This window comes from Arachis ipaensis, chromosome B2, assembly GCF_059453495.1.
Source record: "Arachis ipaensis isolate K30076 ecotype BB chromosome B2, ASM5945349v1, whole genome shotgun sequence".
Classification (NCBI taxonomy): Eukaryota; Viridiplantae; Streptophyta; class Magnoliopsida; order Fabales; family Fabaceae; genus Arachis; species Arachis ipaensis.
Genome location: NC_142437.1, coordinates 88810791 through 88831046, shown reverse-complemented (window position 1 = coordinate 88831046; position 20256 = coordinate 88810791). Strand labels below are relative to the sequence as shown.

Sequence of the window (20256 nt, the reverse complement as noted above, 5' to 3'; positions counted from 1 at the left end):
GGTATGGTGTGTAAGGTGGAGGGACATAAGAAGGTGGTTGGTAAGAAGGGGCTTGTGAGTATGGTTGATGGCTTTATTGAGGATATGGCTCATAGGTGTATGGTGGTGGTTCTTGGAAGTCACAAGGGGACTCACCATAACCATTGGATTGGTATGCATTATAGAATGACTCTTGTTCATAGTGCATTGGGGGAGGTTGTTGCCATGAAGATTGATCATATGCATATGGCTCCTCCCACCTTTGATCATCTCATCCTTGATACACATCCTCATTGTAGCTCTCATTTCCTACAACATAGTTAGAACCAAACTCATAGCCAAAGTGAGAATTCATAATGAAAAGAGAAAATAAGAACAAAAGCTAACAACAAATAATGAGACAAAATCCTAAAACTAGCAAAAACTAACAAGCAATCCAAAAATCAAGCTATTCACAATATTCACATATATACAATAACCAATAACATAACACCATTGCAACTCCCTGGCAACGGCGCCATTTTGATGAGAAAAATTTTTGACGGTTTAGAATTCACAAATGAAAGCTCGTTGCAATATAGTTTCTAAACCAACACTAATCCTTTCATGCCAAAATTTGTTTGTCACAAGTACAAACCCCTAAAATCTATAAACCAAAGTATTAAACCTCGGGTCGTTCTCCCTAGAAATTACAATAAAGTGTCTTATTATTGGTTATGGAGTATGTTTTGGGGTTTTTGAGATAATAGACAAGAAATATAAATGGCAAAGGAAATAAACTAACAACTAACAAAGGTCTTGGCAAGGTTTGGTGGTCAAGGATCTCTATCCCTATCACTAACCACAACATGAGAATTGGCAAGGATCAACTCTATTAAGTCATCCTCTAACTAATAAAGGAAAGTCAAATGAGCTATGTCAATCCAAGTCCATAAGTCCTAGTTCTCCACCAATTCAATTAGTGAGATCTAGCATTAATGGCTCCCAATCAACAATTACTTGGACATTAGTAACTCAAGAGTTCCTAAGTTACCTTCTCAAGCCAAGAGCATAAAATTCTACTCTAACATCTTCTCAAGCATTTTGACAAACACTTGGAAGGCACAAAAGGAAAGCATAGTAAAATTTCAAGGAAAGTAAATCTACATTACTCAATTGCAAGGAATTAACAACAACAATTAAAGAAAACAAGATCTACATGAATTACCTCAAATTGCATTAAAGGAAAATAGAAGAAGAAAGAGTGCATCAACAACAAAGTAAGCAATTACAAGAATGAAATACAAAATTAGAGAGAGGAAGAGTAGAAGAATAAGAAATTGTAAAGGAAAAGTAAATCAAAGCATGAATTAAACCTAGATCTAAGAAATTCTAATCTAGATCTAAAACCTAATCCTGAGAAGTGAGAGCTTCTCTCTCTAAAACTAACTTTTCCTCCAAAACTAATCTAAAATAAACTAATGATAAAAAATATATTAATTTCCCTTCAATCCTTGGCTTAAATAGCATCAGAAATGAGTTAGATTGGGCCCACAAGGCTTCTAAAATCGCTGGCCATGAGTTGCATTAAGTGAACCATGTGCCGCCATCAGCGCGTAAGAGTACCGTGTGCATGCGCGCCCCTATGCACGGTGCAACTATGGCAAATCTTATATCATTTTGAAGCCCCGAATGTTAGCTTTCCAACGCAACTAAAACTGCATCATTTGTACCTCTGTAGCTCAAGTTATGGTCGATTGAGTGCGAAGAGGTCAGCTTAACAGCTTTTGCGTTTCCTTCATTTCTTCATGAGTTCTCCATTTTTACATGCTTTTCCTTCATTCCCTTGATCCAATCTTTGCCTCCTAAATCTGAAATCACTTAACAAACATATCAAGGCACCTAATGGAATCAAGGTAAATTAAATTTAGCTATTGTAAGACCTAAAAGCATGTTTTCACTCTTAAGCACAATTAAAGGAGAAGTTATAAAACTATGCTATTTCATTGAATAAATGTGGGAAAAGATGATAAAACCCTCTAAATTCAACACAAGATAAACCCTACAAATGGGGTTTATCAATCATGCAAGATGTCCTTTTGGCAAATCATAGATAATCAAATCGCAATTCCTTCATAATTCAATTTCTCTACTCCTAATAAATTATCAATTCCTTGATTAATTGATTGTGATAAGAGGTTAAGTGCTTTCACTGATTTAAAAATCACACAATCTCTAAGAACTAAACTTAGTTTATTCGATGTCACTTATCAAGTCCAAGTTCAAAACCTAAGAATAATGAGAAGGAGTTTTTAAGCTTAATTCAAATAATTAAACTTTTCAAGATATTAAGAGAATTCAAGTCAGATTTAGAATTATTTTCCAACACATTCAAACCCCTTAGATGAAGAACGAAACTTTCTTAAGAAAACATTAATGCATTAGTCAAAGGTAGAAAAGCTATAACATTAATCTATTAGAATCAATAGATCTCCTAACCTTAACCGAGGAGATTAGTGACTCATGCTTCAAAAGAAAATCTAGAATTATGAATTATAAAAACTACCAAAGAAACCTCTCAAGTATGTGGCTCCTCTCCTTATATGTTATCCTAAAACCTAAAATTCTAAACTTTAAAATAGAATCAAATTAAAATAGAATTAATTCTAACAAATTAATGTTTTCCTTCTCAAGTCAAGCTTTAGATCTTTTTCCTTATGATCTTTGACGATCGGATTTTCTACCGGTAAAGAATTTTCACCCATATGTGATCGCGTTGTAAGTATAGCTCCTAAACCAACAGAAAATCCTTTCGTACAAAAGTTTTGGTTGTCACTTAAGCAAACCCAATAAAATTGATAACCGAGTATTTAAACCTCGGGTCATCTTCTCAAGGAATTGCAGGGAAGTATGACTTATTATTAGCTATGGAAAAGGTAGGATTTTGGATTTTGAAAGGTTTGAGCAAGGAAAATAAATTGCAGGAATTAATAAATTAATATCTAATAAAACTCTTGGCAAGGTATGAAAATTGGAAGTCCTATCCTAGTTATCATTATCAATGGTGATGAGAATTGAGTTTTAATCCCACTTAGTTAACCTTTACTAAAGCAAAGAAAAGTCAAGTGAACTAATTAGTTAGATCTTCAAGTCCTAGCCAACTCCTAAGAAAGGACTAGAGTTAGCGGAATTCAATTCAATTAGCTAAAATAACAATTATCAATCACGATGAGTTTGATAACTCAAGAGTTACCAATTAATCAACCAAAGCCAAAAGGGAAAAATCTAAATTAAATTAAAAGCATTCATATAAATAAAGTAAAGTAAAGTCAAATCTGAAATACCTCAATTTATATTAAAGAAAACATTCAAATCTAAATACGGAGAATTCATAAGCCAAATTGGTAACATGAGTCAGATACGAATAAAAGCATTAGAATAAAGAGAAATATAAAAGGAATATTGAACATGAGAAGAAGTTGAAATAATAAGTTGAAATAATAAGAAATCCTAATTCCTTTAAGAGGAATCCTAATCCTAAAACCTAAGAGAGAGGAGAGAACTTCTCTCTCTAAAAACTACATCTAAATTATGAAAAGTGAATAATGGAAGCATGATCATGAATGAATGGATTCCCCCACTTTATAGCCTCTAATCTATATTTTCTGGGCCACAAACTGGGTTGAAAACAGCCCAGAAATCGCTGGAGAAGAAATTTGTCACGCTGATTTTCGTCACTGCAATGCGTCTGCGTGGAGCACGCATTTGTGTCACCTAGCGTCAGGGAAACTATGGCATATTATATATCAAATCAAAACCTCGGACGTTAGCTTTCCAATGCAACTGAAACCGCATCGTTTGGACCTCTGTAGTTCAAGTTATGACCGTTTTAGTGCGAGAGGGTCAGGCTGACAGCTTTGCAGTTCCTTCAACTTCTTGTATTCCTTCCACTTTTGCATGCTTCTTTTCCATCCTCCAAGCCATTCCTGCCCTGTAAATCCTGAAATCACTTAACGCACATATCAAGGCATGGAATGGTAATAAGAGAGGGTTAATATTAGCAAATATAAGGCCAAAGAGGCATGTTTTCAATCATAGCACAAAATCAGGAAGAAAATTGTAAAACCATGTATTTTGTATGAACAAGTGTATGAAAGATGGATAAAACCCACTCAATTAAGCACAAGATAAACTATAAAATAGTGGTTTATCAATCCTCAATCAAGGCTATATTACATGGGCTTTTTGTTCAGTCTTCATTCCCTCATTTAAGCTTAGAGGCTTAGAGATTGGAAGCCTTATGCGTTGGACGTTCCACAAGAATGTTTGCTGGTGCATTGGATATGTGGTGAGAGTGAACCCCTGGGATGAAGCTCCAATGGCACGTTGGATGTGCCTTTAAGCACGTTGGACGCAAGAGGGAAGTGAGATACTGGAGGGAGCTCCAATGGCACGTTGGACGTGCCTCTATGCACGTTGGACTCATGGTAGAATTGAGTCCCTATAGGGGGTTTCACGATGGCACATTGGACGTACCCCTTGATGTGTTGGTCGTGAAGCTTGGAGTGAGCCACTAGAGGGGGCTTTTGGTGGCACGTTGGTCGTGCCCTTGCTTCTTTAGAGGTACGTTGGATGTGTCTCCCTTGAGTTGGACGTAAGGGAGCTTCTTTAGAGCCACGTTGACATGCCTCCCTTGATTTGGACGTGAGGGAACCTTAGGCTACTAGAGGAGAGGTTTGAATGGCATATTGGACGTGCCAAGAGGTTGTCATCTCAAGGGGGTTCTCTATTTGGTCCAGCAACCCTTCTGTTTGATCTAGCAACCCTTCTGTTTGGTCTAGAAGCTCTCTGTTTGCTTTTTCCCTCTCTTGCTCTTGAGTATTCCTCTTGCTTGCTTCTTTTTATCCTTGCTCATTCTTATTTTCAACACTTTCCTACATAGACCAAAGCTCAAAGCAATTCCAAGAAACATTGATCAAAAGCACTAAAATCTCAATTAAGAATAAGAAAAATACTAACTTTATTCAAAGAATTAATAAAGAAAATAACTAAAAATGCTCATGCATCACCAGGCTTCAAGAGGCCAAGCCCAGCACCAAAGCACCAAGCTTTTGTACCCAATACCCCTGCATTTATGCCTAGTACCCCTGATCCAAGCCCAATGCTCCTGCACTAGCTCCCAGCACCTAGTAATTCATGCCCAGTGCTAGTTCACCAAGCCCAGCACCCAATCATCATGCCCAACACCTAGACCATCAATCCCAGCGCCCATGTCACCTCAAACTCTTAGGAGGATTCAATTCAAGTCAAGATTCAAGAATTAAATGATTAGTTAGCAACAAACTCTTTTAGAAAGATAAAATTTAGTTGTTAGGATTTAGATTAGGCTAGATTTGAATTATTGCTTTGAATTAAGTAGTTATCTTATCTTTTTCTTTGAAAGATAAGATTAGTTTTTAAATCTCAATTAGTTAGGAAGTTTGATATAAACAAGTGAACAAGGTTCACATGGGAGATAGACAATCAGAGACCATCATCATCAAACCTCTCTTTCATTAGTTTTCTTTCTACCATAAGTAACTAAACCTCCATTGTTAAAGGTTAAGATCTTTGTTTTATTTTTATGGATTAGTAATACAAGTGTTTCTTTATTTTAGTTCATGCTCTTCCTCTCTTTCAAGATTGATTTTTTTCTTCATCTTTAATGATTAGAAATATTGAGAAATATTCTAATTCTGTCTTAGATTCTGTTATTACTTTGGAAAATATAATATTAGAATTATCTTGAAACTCATCTCGTAATCTTTAATTACTTTGAACTAGTCTTTTGAATAAGTGACATTTAATTCAGCTAGGGATAGTTTTTGAATATTATGCGGCTTTAAATCGAAACCGTGCTTCACCTCTTCTCTTAATTAGTTGACCAAGAAATTGACGATTAATTGAGTTAGAGAAATTAGATTGTCAAGGCATTAGAATTTAATTATAAATGATTTGCTATGAAAAGATTTTTTTGCATGAATTAAAGTAAGGAAACACAAGTATTACTTTTTCTATTAATTTAACATCTCCGAAGCCTTTAACATCTCCATTCTTGATTACTTCTCCTAAATCTTTAAGCTTTCTCTTGTACAACAATCTTCTTCTTTTTCATTCTTGCTTCTAATTCAAAATCCATAATTCTCTTGCCAAGGTTTGATTGATATAGTTAGAGATTCAATTGGATGTTGCTTGCTTCAATCCGTTAATCCTTGTGAGAATGATATCCACTCACCGTGGTATTACTTGATATGATTTGGTGCACTTGCCAATATCTAAGCACATCAGTTTTTCGCTCATCAAGTTTTTGGCGTTATTACTTGGGATTAATTTGGTTTTCTTCTTTATTATTCTTTTTTATTCCACACAGTGAGTTTGATTTTTCTTGTTTGTATATGCAAGGAACAATAGAATCGAATGCCATGAATGCAATCTTGGCACTCAATAAACTCTTATTCCAGCAAATAAACCTAACCTATAACACAAGTAGAACAATTGCAAGCTATTACGTGTGATATGTGTGGAGGAACACACAATAGAAAAAGATGTAGAGAATTTCATCCCATCACTGAACATGACAACTACATGGAATATTTCTCAAGGTTAAGGAATAACCCATATCCCTTAGATAGAGGAATTATCCTAATGTTGGACAAGGTTATTTCAACGCCTCTCACCAACAGCAAGACAACCTGATGAAATTCTAAAATTCTCTTGAGCTTGTTGTAGAAAGATTGTCCCAACCTAGTGTTAAGTTTGTTTAGCAAACCCAAAGTTTCATGCAAGAGACAAGGGTAAAATTCAAAAACCATGAAATTTTCATAAAAAAATCCGATTTACAAGTGGAGTATACTGACAAGTATCTAACAAAAAGCAAAACAATCCTCCCTAATTAATACAATGTCAAGCCCTACGGAAGAAGCATAAGATGTGACTTGATTGATTCATTAATCCAAGAAGTCCTTAGTAAAAAGATCCTAAAGAATGCTTCACAACACGCCGATAGTAAAGAAGAAGAAGAGTTTGCAAGTGCTTGTTTAGCAAAGAGGACATTCTCAAGTGGAACTAAGGAGAAAGAGGGACCACTGAAGTTAGAATTAAAACCTCTACCAACTATCCTTAAATATGCATTCTTTGGTGACAAAGAGACCTACCCAGTAATTATCAACGATTCATTGAATGAAGAAGATAAAGAAGGATTGCTGCAAGTATTGAGGAAACATCAGACTGTAATTGGGTGAACCATCAGTGATCTAAAGGGAATATGTCCCACTCTGTACATGCACAAAATTTTACTTGAAGAAGATTCTAAACTTGTGGTGCAAGCACAAAGGAGGCTTAATCCAACGATAAAGGAGGTTGTTCACAAAGAGGTAATGAAGTCATGGGATGCGGGAATCATATACCCCATTTCTAATAGCCCATGGGTAAGTCAAGTACAAGTGGTTCCAAAGAAGGGAGGAATCATGATTATCTCTAATAAAAAAATTAATTGATCCCTACAAGAATGGTAACCGGTTAGAGAATGTGTATTGACTACCAAAGGCTCAACCTAGCCACACGAAAAGACCATTTCCTTCTGCTATTCATTGATCAAATATTAGAGAGGTTTGTTGGCCATGTATTCTATTGCTTTCTTGATGGGTACTCGTGATATAACCAAATTACAGTTGACTCCCTTGATCAAGAAAAGACCGTATTCACATGCCTTTATGGAGCTTTTGCCTATCGGAGAATGCCCTTCAGGTTGTGTAATGTACTCGCCACTTTTCAAAGGTGTATACTTCCTATTTTTTCTGATATGATAGAAAAATTTATACAAGTACTTTTGGATGATTTTTCTATATTTGGTGACACATTTAATACTTGCTTGCACCACTTGTCATTAGTTTTGAAAAGGTGCCAAGTAACAAACCTAGTCTTGAAGTGGAAAAAGTGTCATTTTATGGTCATGGAAGGAATTGTTCTTGGACACCTGATCTCAATTAAGGGCATGGAGGTTGATAAATTTAAGATAGAAGTGATTGAAAAATTGCCACCACCAGTGAATGTAAAGGTAATTCGAAGTTTCTTGGGACATACAGCCTTTTATATGAGACTTATAAAAGATTTTTCAAAAATTACAAAACCACTAAGTAGTTTATTAATCAAAGAAGTTTCATTTTTTCAATAGAGAATGCCTACATGCTTTTTAAGCTTTGAAAGCCAAGCTTGTATGTGAACCAATAATTGCCCCACCTGATTGGTCTGTATCATTTGAATTAATGTGTGATGCTAGTAACTATGCCAAAGGTATAGTCTTGGGGTACAGAAAAGGTAAGTTGTTACATGTAATTTATTATGCAAATTATGTTTTGAACGATGCGCAAAAAATTACACAACAACTGAGAAATAGTTATTAGCCATAGTATTTGCTTTTGAAATATTCAAATCTTATTTAATTGGTTCAAAAGTAATAGTCTACATTGGTCACTTTGTCCTTAAGTATCTTTTGTCTAAACAGGATGCCATGCCAAAATTTATAAGATGGGTGTTATTGCTTCAAGAATTTGATGTGAAAATTTGGGATAGAAAAAGGACAGAGAATCCAATGGCAGACCATCTATCTAGAATTTATCTTGAAGAAATTCAAGCACCATGAATACACCCTTAAGAAAGAATTTTCAGATGAACAACTCCTAGCCATTAGAGTTATGCCATGGTTTACTGACATGGCTAACTACAAGGTTGGGAGAATCATTCCTAAGGAATTTAATTAGAATCAAAGAAGAATATTGATTCATGACTCTTTAAAAGATGTTTTAACTACCTCATATGGAGATGCATTTCTGAAGAAAAGATCCAAAGAATATTTTGGCACTGCCATGGTTCAAACTATGGTGGTCACTTCAGTGGAGAAAGGATAGCAGCAAAAGTACTTCAAAGTGGCCTTTATTGGCCAACTCTTTTCAAGGATGTCCGATCCTTCATTAAAAAGTGTGACAGATACCAGAGGTCCAAAAATATATTTTGGAAACATAAGATGCCACAAACTTTTAGACTTGAAATGGAGTTTTTGACATATAGGGAGTTGATTTCATGGGACTCTTCTCCTCCTCAAACTCAAACCTCTACATACTAATGGCCTTTGACTATGTATCTAAATGGGTGGAAGTTATGCCGTCACTCACTAATGATGCTAAGGTCGTGACTAACTTTTTGAAGAAGACAATTTTTAACAGATTTGGGGTCCCAAGAACACTAATTAGTGATGGAGAAACCCACTTCTGTAACAAACAACTCGAAACTCTTCTCCAAAAATATGGGGTGAGACAAAAGGTGGCAACTTCATATCATTCGTAAACCAGCGGACAAGTGGAGGTATCTAACCAAGATCTGAAAAGAATTTTGGAGAAGATGGTCTATGCCTCTAGGAAGAACTGATCCAGGAAAATTGGAGATTCCTTCTGGACTTACCAAACAGCTTTCAAAATCCCAATTGGAATATCACCCTTACCAACTAGTTTATGACAAAGCATGCCACTTACCGGTTGAGATGGAGAATAGATCATTTTCTGCAATTAAGTTTTTTAATTTTAATGCCAATGCAGTCGGTGAAAAAAGGCTCCTTCAACTCAACAAGCTTGATGAATTTCAAAATCAAGCTTATAATAATTTGCAACTGTACAAGGATAGAACAAAGAGGTGGCATAACAAGAAAATCCTCTCGAAGGACTTTGAACTAGGGCAAAAGGTCTTGTTATTTAATTCAAGGTTGAAGCTATTTCTCGAAAAATAAAAAAAAAGGTGGTATGGACCATTTACAGTAAGTAAAATGTCCCCCTATGGACATGTTGAAGTAATGGAAGAAAGTACTGGAAAAAGGTTCCTAGTCAACGGATAGAGATTGAAGACATACTTTGGAGAAGAAGTGAATCGACAAAAATCAACCCAACTCTTATCCTAACAAGCATCAAATTTCAAGCTAGTGACGTTAAAAGAGTTCTTGTTGGAAGGCAACCCAACCTCGGTTAGTGTCTTTTCTTTTTCTTTTTTATTTAAGCATTCCATAGTTACATTCTTCCTTTTGCTAAGGTTTGATTGATCTAATTAGAGATTCAATTGGATGTTTCTTGCTTCAATCTGTTAATCCTTATGGGAATGATATCCACTTACCGTAGTATTACTTTATGCGATTTGGTGCACTTGCCAATATCCGAGAACAACAGTTTTCCGCTCATCAGATTACATGAAAAGGATATGCAGCCCATATTTGGATCAATTTATAATAGTCCTTATATGTGATAATCTTATCTACTCTGAGACTTAAGAAGAACATGAACAACACCTTAAGATTGTGTTACTATTCTTAGAGGAGAAACAATTGTATGCTAAGCTTAAAACTTTTTGGTTGAATAAGGTCAAGTTCTTAGATCATGTAATTACAAAAAGTAGGATAATAATTTATCTGAATAAAGTTGAAATAGTGGTACATTAGGAAAGACCAAAATCTATTATCGAGATTAAAAGTTTTCTAGGATTATCAGGTTATTATAGGCAATTCTTTAAAGGGTCTAGTTTTTTCTTTAACTAGGTTGATTAGGAAAAACCAATCTTTTCTATGGAGTGAAAGTTGTGAAACTAGCTTTCAAGAGTTAAAACGTAGGCTTATTAAATCCACCGTTGTCTTAATAATCTCCGAACCTCACCAAATTTTTGTAGTGTACTGTGATGTATCTAAAAAAGGTTTAAGATGCGTTTTAATGCAACAAGGAAGGGTTGTAACGTATATGATAAATCTATATTTTACTATAGTTTTGGGATTGAAAAGAATGAAATTTATCAATTTAACTTGTATTTAGTCCTTTTAATTGCATACATTTGTAAAATTTTTTTTCTAATTGAGTTTAATTGATTAAAGATTCTTTTTATGCTTTAAAAATTGTCAAACTAATTTTACCTTTGTTTTATGCGATGCCTTTATATGTTTGTTTAAATTGTTTTAGGTTTAGAAGATAAGAATGACTTGGAAAGATAGAAGAACAACATGCAAAAGTAGAGATTTCATAAAAAATGAAGAATTGGAAAAATTGCAGATATGCGTACACATGATGCATGCGTATGCACCATACATGGGTATGCATCATATCCAGTTCGTGCCTCATTAAAAAATGTATGTGGCTTACGATTTTGAGCCCATTTTTGGCCAAATTCAGTCCATTTTGGATGCATTTGAAGGAAGCATAATGGAAGGAGGATGAGACAACTTATCATACACTTATTTTTTTTAGGGTTTTAGACCTTGAATTCTAGAGAAAAAAGCTCCAACTTCTCTCTAGAATTCAACATTTCTCATCAATCGTCTCTTTAATTCTAGGTTTTAATTTTGTTTAGGTATAGTTCTACACTATTTTACTTGGAATTTTTATTGAATTTTTGTTTACCTTTAATGAATTTGATGTTTTATGTTTTATTCTTGCTTACATAAGATGCTATTATTACTTTCTTGAATTGATTAATTGTAGATTTTATTATTATTGAAATTTATGATGTTTTATATTTATACCTTTCAAGCGTTTGATAAAATGCCTTGCTTAATTATAGAGTAGATTTTATATTTTTTATTTGGGTTGAGAACATAGGTGAACATGATTCATTCAAAGTTGATTAATAATTTAGAGATATTAATTAATCATGTTTTCACTTATGCTAGTCTTTTCCTAATTCAATTAGTAATTTGATTATGACTTATGTATTAGAATTAATTCTAATTGATTTTTCTCAATTTATAAAGGTTGACAAATTAGGTTTGCTCTTTGTAATTATCATATTGTGGTTAGTGATAAGGATAATGATAGATCCTTAACCGTCAATCCTTTTTAAGATCTTTTTAGCATTAAAATTCACTTTTTTTTACTAATTAGTCTTAATTGATCTTAGTTTAATTTCTCTTGAAATTTATTTATTGCTTGCCCTTTTAATCTTTTGTTATTTAAATTTTTTTCAATTACAAACAAACTTTCAATTTTTCTATAGTCAATAATCATACACTATATTGTGATTCCAAGAAAAAATAATTCGAGCCTTGATGCACGAAAACTTGTCTCTCAACAATTTTCCTTCGGAAAGTATACCGAATTATCGTCAAGTAAAAACTCACAATAGAGTGAGGTCGAATCCCACAGGGATTGATTGGTCAAGCAACTTTAATTAGAAGAATGTTCTAGTTGAACTAAGCAGAATTGGATTTGAGATTTGCAAAAAATTAAATGGCGGGAAAGTAAATAGCAGAAAACGTAAATGCTGGAAATAAAGACCTGAATGTAAATAGCAGAAAGTAAATTGCAGAATCTTAAATGGGAGTGGGGAAGATGCTCATAAAAGTAGATTGCAGAATTTATAGAGAATGGGTAAGATCAGAAATGGGGAATTCATTGGGCTTAGGAGATGTTGCATTCTCCGGATCAAGTTCATTTTCATCTCTTCCTCAATCAATGCATTCATTGATCTCCTTGGCAATCTTAAGTGATCGAATTCCAATTTCTTGGTAATTCAATCTCTCAAATCTTGATCAATAGCCAATTTCTTGGTCAATTGCTCATGAGAAGAGATGAAGTATGGTCACTAATTATACCACATGTATTTCCAAATCAAAGTGTTGGTAGGATTATATGTCACTATATCCATCCAAACCCCAATTTGGTCCAACATGAGAAAGCATTTCTAGCATGATCTCTTCATTCCTCTTCCAAAGTTCCGAAGAGATCCAAGTATGAATAGCTTCTTTTCCAAGATAACTACCCAATTGAATGAAGATTGAAAGCTTTCTAGTAAAATCAAGAGAAAAGATAGAAGAAGAATAATGAAAACTAATATTGATCCATCAAATTACAACAGAGCTCCCTAACCCAATGAAAGGGGTTTAGTTGTTCATAGCTCTGGGAATGAAAAGCATAGATGGAGAGTACATTCTGAGAATTAAACTAAAAGTTGCAGAGAAAGTAAAATATAGAGAGTAGTTCTCAAATTTCCAACCCCCCTTTTGATTCAAAACTACCCCTATATATACTACTCTTTTGATCTTCTAGTTGGTTCTTCAAATCTTGGATATGGGCCTTTGGATCTTGAGTTTGAAGCAGTTATCCTCTTCAGTGGGCTTAGCTTTACTTGCAGAGAGAAAGTGTGAAGTAGGCAGGGACTTTTAGCTTAGGACGTTAGTGGCGTTAACGTTAAGTGAAAGTGTGGGTTCGAGAACGTTAGTGGCAGTCACCTTTTTCACTAACGTTCTTAACCCAAGGATGATCCACGTTAACTTCAACGTTAGTGGTACCAATGTGACCACTAACGTTGCCTCTTGGTCCTTCGCACACGTTATTGGGACTTACCTTTTCCAATAACGTTGAGAATCCTCCCTTCCCCCTACGTTAGAGTTCACGTTTGTGTAACTAACGTGACCTTTAACGTAGGCTTGCCAAATCTTCGAAAATGTTAGTGACACTTACCTTTGTCACTAACGTTTCAAAACGCCCCTACTTCCCACGTTAGAGTTCACGTTAACTAGGTTAACGTGGCTTCTAACGTGGTGGTGATAGCCATCTCCAATGTTAGTGACAAAGGTGAGTGTCACTAATATTGGCTCATCATTCTTTCATCCACGTTAGCTTCCACGTTAACTAAGTTAACGTGGGAGTTAATGTTGCTCATAGTGGCTCATTCCAATGTTAGTGACAAAGGTGAGTGTCACTAACGTTGGCGATTCTTGCTCCCTCCACGTTAGCTTCCACGTTAACTAAGTTAACGTGGCAACTAACGTGGCTCAAAGTAGCTTAGTCCAACATTAGTGACAAAGGTGAGTGTCACTAACGTTGGCCATTCTTTTGCTTCCCCACATTAGAGTCCACGTTAACTGAGTTAACGTGGCTCTTAACGTGGCCAATATGAGCTTGGTCCAACGTTAGTGACAAAGGTGAGTGTCACTAACGTTGGCTTCATTTTCTTCTTCCACGTTAGAGTTCACGTTAACTTAGTTAACGTGACTCTTAACGTGGGCTATGATGGCTTTGAGGACGTTATTGGTGATTACTTTTCTCATTAACGTTGCAAGCTAGCTCCCATCCCACATTAGTGGTTACGTTAGTTAGACTAATGTGGCTGCTAACGTGGTTCTTCCTTGCTTCCTTTGTCCTGAAATCAAGCAATAGAGTGCATCAAAGTTCTAATCCAAATCATGAGACATGCATCATCCAATTTGTCATTCAATTCTTGCATAATTCTCATGAATCATGTAAAGTGCACAATATTTGCTTGAATCAAGATGTAAGTGAAATTCTACCCAAAACTTGCTTATTTCCTAAGAAAATGCATGAAACTACCCTAAAACAGTAAAGAAAAGGTCAGTGAAACTGGCCAAAATACCCTGGCATCACAACACCAAACTTAAAGCTTGCTTGTCCCTAAGCAAGTACTGGAACAAGAGAATGATGAATGAAATGTCAAGAGAACTGAGTCATTATTGTGGAAGTCATGCCCTTGGTTTTATGGTGGTTTCATGCATAGAAACTTAGGTTCATTCCTTCACTGGCTTTCAGACCTTTATCATGTCCTGGAATACTCACTTGATTGTACCCTATGAGACTTTTATTCCTTGATCCTTTTGTTGTTTTCAGGGTTTGATTGTGCTCTTAGGCTAAGTGCTTTGTGAAGGGGCGACTCTTTAAGATAAGCTTTCAGCTAGCACTCCCGAACCAGTTGGTTCATGGTGCTAGGTGTTAAGACACCTCTAAGGACTTACTCCCTCAAGTCTCTTTCCCCCATACATACACACCACAGGCACATGTTTTGTTTATTTTCTTTCTTGAGACCTTGGTGTCCAGCACCTCTTTGGGTTACTAAGTGTTCTGTAGCAAGGGTTACTCTTGATAGTAGACTTTCAGCTGATAATCCCGGGTTAGTTAACCTAAGTTACCAAGTGATAAGGCACCCCTAAGAGCTTATTCATCCAAGTAAATCCCTTACACAGGAGCACCACAGACACATGCCTCAAGATTCAAACCATTGGTGTCTAGCCTTATTTCTTACTCTTTTTCTTTTATTTTTCAACTTTCATTTTTCTTTTCCCCTTTTTCTTATTAGGATCTTGTTATTTAGCTAGTCTCATGGGGTGTGTTTCAAGCATATGATTCAGGACAGATAGTTGTCTTCCTACATTATTGGTGAACCAACTTAGCTAATCTATTACCACACCACAAAATTAGGAACTTACTCCATAATATGGATTCCACTCTGGTCTTTTATAACAAACATTCTCTTTTTATTTGATTAGAAAGAATACCAGCATAAAAGTAAGCAAGGTGAAGATGCATCATTGACATTTAGACTAGCAAGCATAGACCTAAGCAATGAAAAACAGAATTGAAAATCCTAGACTACCATGGAACATGTTCTATTTCATACATGATTTTCCTTATTTAAAACTTGGAAAAGATGGATTAAAAAGGGAACTCCACCACCTTTTAATCATGGGATTGCCCATGCTCTCCCTCTTGCTTGTCCTCTTTGTGTCTACTTGTGTTTCCTCGAATCCGTGCCAGTCTCGCTTTCTTCCAATCCTCTAGTGCCTTCCTTACTGATTCATGACTCTTTGATCTCTCCTCCTTTGAGTATGCAGTGCACCATTGTGGCTCTCTTGAGATTCACCTCTAAGTTGTTCCCGGCGGGGAGGATGGATTTCCTTACGATTTCGAACCACCCCTTTGCTTCAGGAGTGAGGTCTCCTCTCTTAATGAACTTGGGTTTCCTTTCGGAATTTCGTACCCATTCAGCTCCTGGTACACAAATATCTTGCACAATCTGGTCATAATTGGGGCTGTTATCAATTCTTGAATGATAGCTCTCTTATGCAAATGGTATAAACCGTAGCTTTAATGCCCTCATGACACTCATGGACTAAAATCCACGGTCTTTCCTCTTACAAAACTTGTATAGGACTCATCTGCCTTATCATATTGGACCGCATTTGCATAGAACTCTCTTACAAGATTTGCATTTACCCTAATGACCGGGTCAGTGAGGAGCTCCCATCTTCTCTTTTCCACCTTCTTTGTGATTTCAGGGCACTCAGTTTTTCTGACTTGAAAGCCCAGCTCATAAATGATCTCCTTATCAACCATCCATCCGTACTACAATGCATGGTGAAAGGTTCTAAATTTCTTTTCATCGAAAGGGCGTTGCTCCATAGGCTCCTTTCCCTTTCTTCTCTTAAAGCTTGATGAAGCCATGAGTGATTTTGGCTATGTGAAGGTGTTGGGTTCCGAAAATGATAGATGTGAAGAGTGAGAGTGGAATGTGAAGGTGGGGTACGGAACAAGGGTCACTTATATAAAGAAGTGGTGAGTGAATGAAAGGTGTGGATTGATGAAGTGGTTGTTTGATGGACGGTTGGGGTTTTGCATGGAATGAGCACAAAGATCATCAACTTTATAATGGTGTTGGTTCAGTTTCCAAGCTTGTTCTTTTTTCCAATGTTGCATGGCAACAATTCCCAATGCAATCCCCTTGGAGACACGTGTACAGTCCTCTCCTTTTGTGGTAGCCGAACCCTTCAACTGTCCCATCAATTCTCCTACAAAATAAAAGAAATGTGATTAAAAGAAAACTTGTGGAAAGTGGCGGCAAAATTAAAAGAATAACTACTTTTTAAAATTTTTGTTTCTAACTACTAAGTGCTGTTCATGAGTGCACACCAACTGACTAACTCGACATCCATGTATGCAACATTGGCAACACCAAACTTAGTTTGGTGCCATGTGGTGTAAAAGATTTGTTCAAGGCCCCTAAGAGTGACATGATATGGGTTACATTTATGTTCTCTTAGTGTGCCTTGAACACCAAACTTATTCCTCACTATATGTTGCACAAAAGGATTCATTCAAGTGCATGTCAAGTTGAGTTGAAATCCCTGAACCTTGCTTTATTAACTACTTTTAAAAACAGGTAAAACATGGGTTGCCTCCCATGAAGCGCTTCTTTAGCGTCACTAGCTTGACGTTCTGCCTTTGTCATGGTGGTTGGTAATGCTTCAGATCTTCCCCTCTTGCAGTAAACCTATATCCACTGGCTTCATCAATGATCTCCACATGTTCTAGAGAGAGAACTTTGTTGATGGTGAAAACCTTAGGATGGTGGGGAGATGAGGTGGGATATCTAGGAAGTAAGCTGAGATCACTTTATCCCCTGGAGAGAAATCTTCTGTAGGGATCTTTTTATTCCTCCATCTCCTTAGTACTTTCTTCTTTGTTTCTTTTGCTGTTATCCTGCTCTTTGTGGTCTCTTTCCCTAGGGAGATTTTGTTGCTGGTCTCATATGATTCTGGTGGTTTTGGCTCCACTTGAGTTTCCTTTAGCTGTGACAGCTGCTGATTCTCTTGTTCATCACCCAAAGCGATTCCCAGATGTGCTGGTTGTGCTTCAGTGCTTGTTTCTTCCTTCAGTATTTCACTATGGTCTTTCCTTGGTTCTTTGTTCTCTTGATCTGTTTCTTGTGAGGGCTTGAAAACATTGAAAGTGAGTTGTTCATCATGGATCCTCAAAATTAGCTCCCCTCGCTCCACATCTATAAGTGCTCTAGCTGTAGCTAGGAATGGTCTTCCCAATATGATTGGGTGGAGGTGACTCTCTTCCATGTCCAATATGACAAAGTCTGTGGGCAGGAAGTATTTTCCAACCTTCACCAGCACATTTTCAACCACTCCTACTGGTTGTTTTTTAGTTTTGTCAGCCAGCCTGATGACTATGTCTGTGGGCATCAGCTCATTGATTTGCAGCCTCTTCATAAGGGATAAAGGCAATAAGTTGATGCTTGCTCCCAGATCACAGAGTCCTTTGTCAAACATTGTTTCTCCTATGGCACAGGGGATGTGAAAACTCCCTGGGTCCTTCCTTTTTGTAGGCAGCTCTGGTTGAATGAGAGCACTGCACTCCTTATTCATCACTATTGTTTGTCCTCCTTTGAGTGAGCTTTTCCTGGTCAGCAGCTCCTTCATATACTTAATGTATGAGGGCATTTGTTGGAGGGCCTTGATGAATGGTATATTTACATGGAGAGATGCAAATATGTCAAGAAACCTTGAGTATATTCTCTTCTCTACACCACCATTGAGTAATTGGGGAAAAGGTGCATAGAGTCTTATCAGCTCCTTCTGTGAAATTTTGGGTGCTTGGTGCTCCTCTTTCTGTTTCTCTGCTGATGTATCTCCAGGTTGTTCTAATGGTTTGTTCGGTTCGTCCTCGGTCTCCTTATCACTTATAGTGACCATCTTGCAATCTTCCCATCTTACTTTCTTTACTTCACCTCTCGGGTTTTTCTCTGTGTCACTTGGGAAGCTGTCTGTAGGTTTGGGAATCTACTCGGAGAGGTATCCCACTTGAAATTCCAGCCTCTTGATGGTGTCTCCCTGATTCTTGATATTGGCTCACACCTCCTCCTTGAACACCTTGTTATCTTGAATCTCCTTGCATATGCCTTCAAGTAGAGTCTCAATCCTTGAGAGTCTGTCATCAGATGATGGTGGGTTGAGATTGGATGGATGAGAAGGGTTATCTTGGTTTTGGTATGGATGTGGAGAGGTGTTGTTAGGGTGGTGTTGATATGATCTCTGTGTGGAATGTTGGTGAGCTGCATGGTTGTTGGGGTTGTGACGTCTCTGATCTTGGCCTTGATCTTGTTGATTTCCCCACCCAAAGTTTGGGTGATTCCTCCAACCAGGGTTGTAGGTCTAAGATTATAGATCATGAGTCTGCCTGGGTAAGTTTCCAATGTAGTTGGCTTGTTCATGCTCACCTTCTGCCTCTGCATTCACCCCCTCTTGGGTTGTTGATAAGGTGGTGATTGCTACTACTTGGTTCCTCTCCATCTTCTTGGTGAGGTCAGCCAGCTGCTTGGTAATAAGCTTGTTTTGGGCCAGTAGTGCATCCACATTGTTTAGCTCCATCACTCCTCTAGTGTTGCCTCTTTCAGAAGCATAGAAGTAGTCATTCTCTGCTACAGTCTCAATGACATCTATGGCCTCCTCAATGGTCTTCTTTTTGTTCAGAGATCCCCCGGATGAGTGGTCTATTGCCTTCTTTGATTCATAGGAGAGGCCTTCATAGAAAATGTGTCGCTGTACCCATTCATTGAACATATCTGGCGGGCATCTTCTTGTCAAGTCTTTAAACCTCTCACATGCTTCATATAGAGTCTCACCATCCTGCTGCCTAAATGTTTGTACCTCAGTTCTCAACCTGTTGATCCGTTGAGGAGGATAGAATCTTGCCAAGAACTTGTTCACCACGTCTTCCCAGGTTGCTAAACTCTCCTTTGGAAAGGATTCCAGCCATTTAGATGCTTTGTCCTTGAGCGAGAAGGGAAACAGAAGTAGTCTATAGGTGTCAGGATGAACACCGTTAGACTTCACAGTATCACATATCCTCAGGAAGGTGGTTAAATGTTGGTTGGGGTCTTCTTGGACACCTCCTCCGAACGAACAGTTATTCTGAACAAGGGTGATGAGCTGTGGTTTTAGTTCAAAGTTGTTGGCATGTATGGTTGGCTTTTGAATGCTACTCCCACAGTTTCCTGGGTTTGGGTTGATATAAGAGCCTACAACTCTTCTCTCCTGCCCAGCATGATTTGCTAGACCTTCTCTGCCATGGTTGTGAGCCTCTTCTTCATGATGGTTCTCCATATTTTCATCCATGTTTGGTTTAAAATACTCCTCTTCTTCCTCCGAACCAACTACTTATTTTCCTCTTGCTTCCCTCCTTAATCTAAGAAAGGTCCTCTCAGGTTCAGAATCAAAGGAAGTTGAAGTCCCGCTTCTTCTCCCTGTCATACAACCAACAAGGCACAAGCAAGGAAATAGATGCAGAAAGTATTTCTGTTAGAATTGTTGTTAGTGTGAGTGATGCAATATATCAAACAGTTAGTTGGTTAGTGGACTGAATTGTAAACAACTAAAAACAAGTAGGGGAAAGGGGAGAAAATAACTAAAACTGAAAGTAAATTACTCAAACAGAATTTTATATCAAACAAAAGAAAAATGCTCAATCTAGTTATCCTCCAATTAATCATTGTTGATACAAAATCAATCCCCAGCAACGGCGCCATAAACTTGATGCACGAAAACTTGTCTCTCAACAATTTTCCTTCGGCAAGTATACCGAATTATCGTCAAGTAAAAACTCACAATAGAGTGAGGTTGAATCCCACAGGGATTGATTGGTCAAGCAAATTTAATTAGAG

General features: G+C 37.0%; 1 non-coding gene across 1 annotated transcript; it reads left to right on the top strand.

The window, feature by feature from the left end:
- The first annotated feature begins 19151 nt into the window (after positions 1-19151).
- On the top strand, positions 19152-19258 carry LOC148574765 (small nucleolar RNA R71). The gene has a single exon (XR_015906836.1). It is a non-coding gene; the product is annotated as a small nucleolar RNA R71 (small nucleolar RNA).
- The last annotated feature ends 998 nt before the right edge of the window (positions 19259-20256 follow it).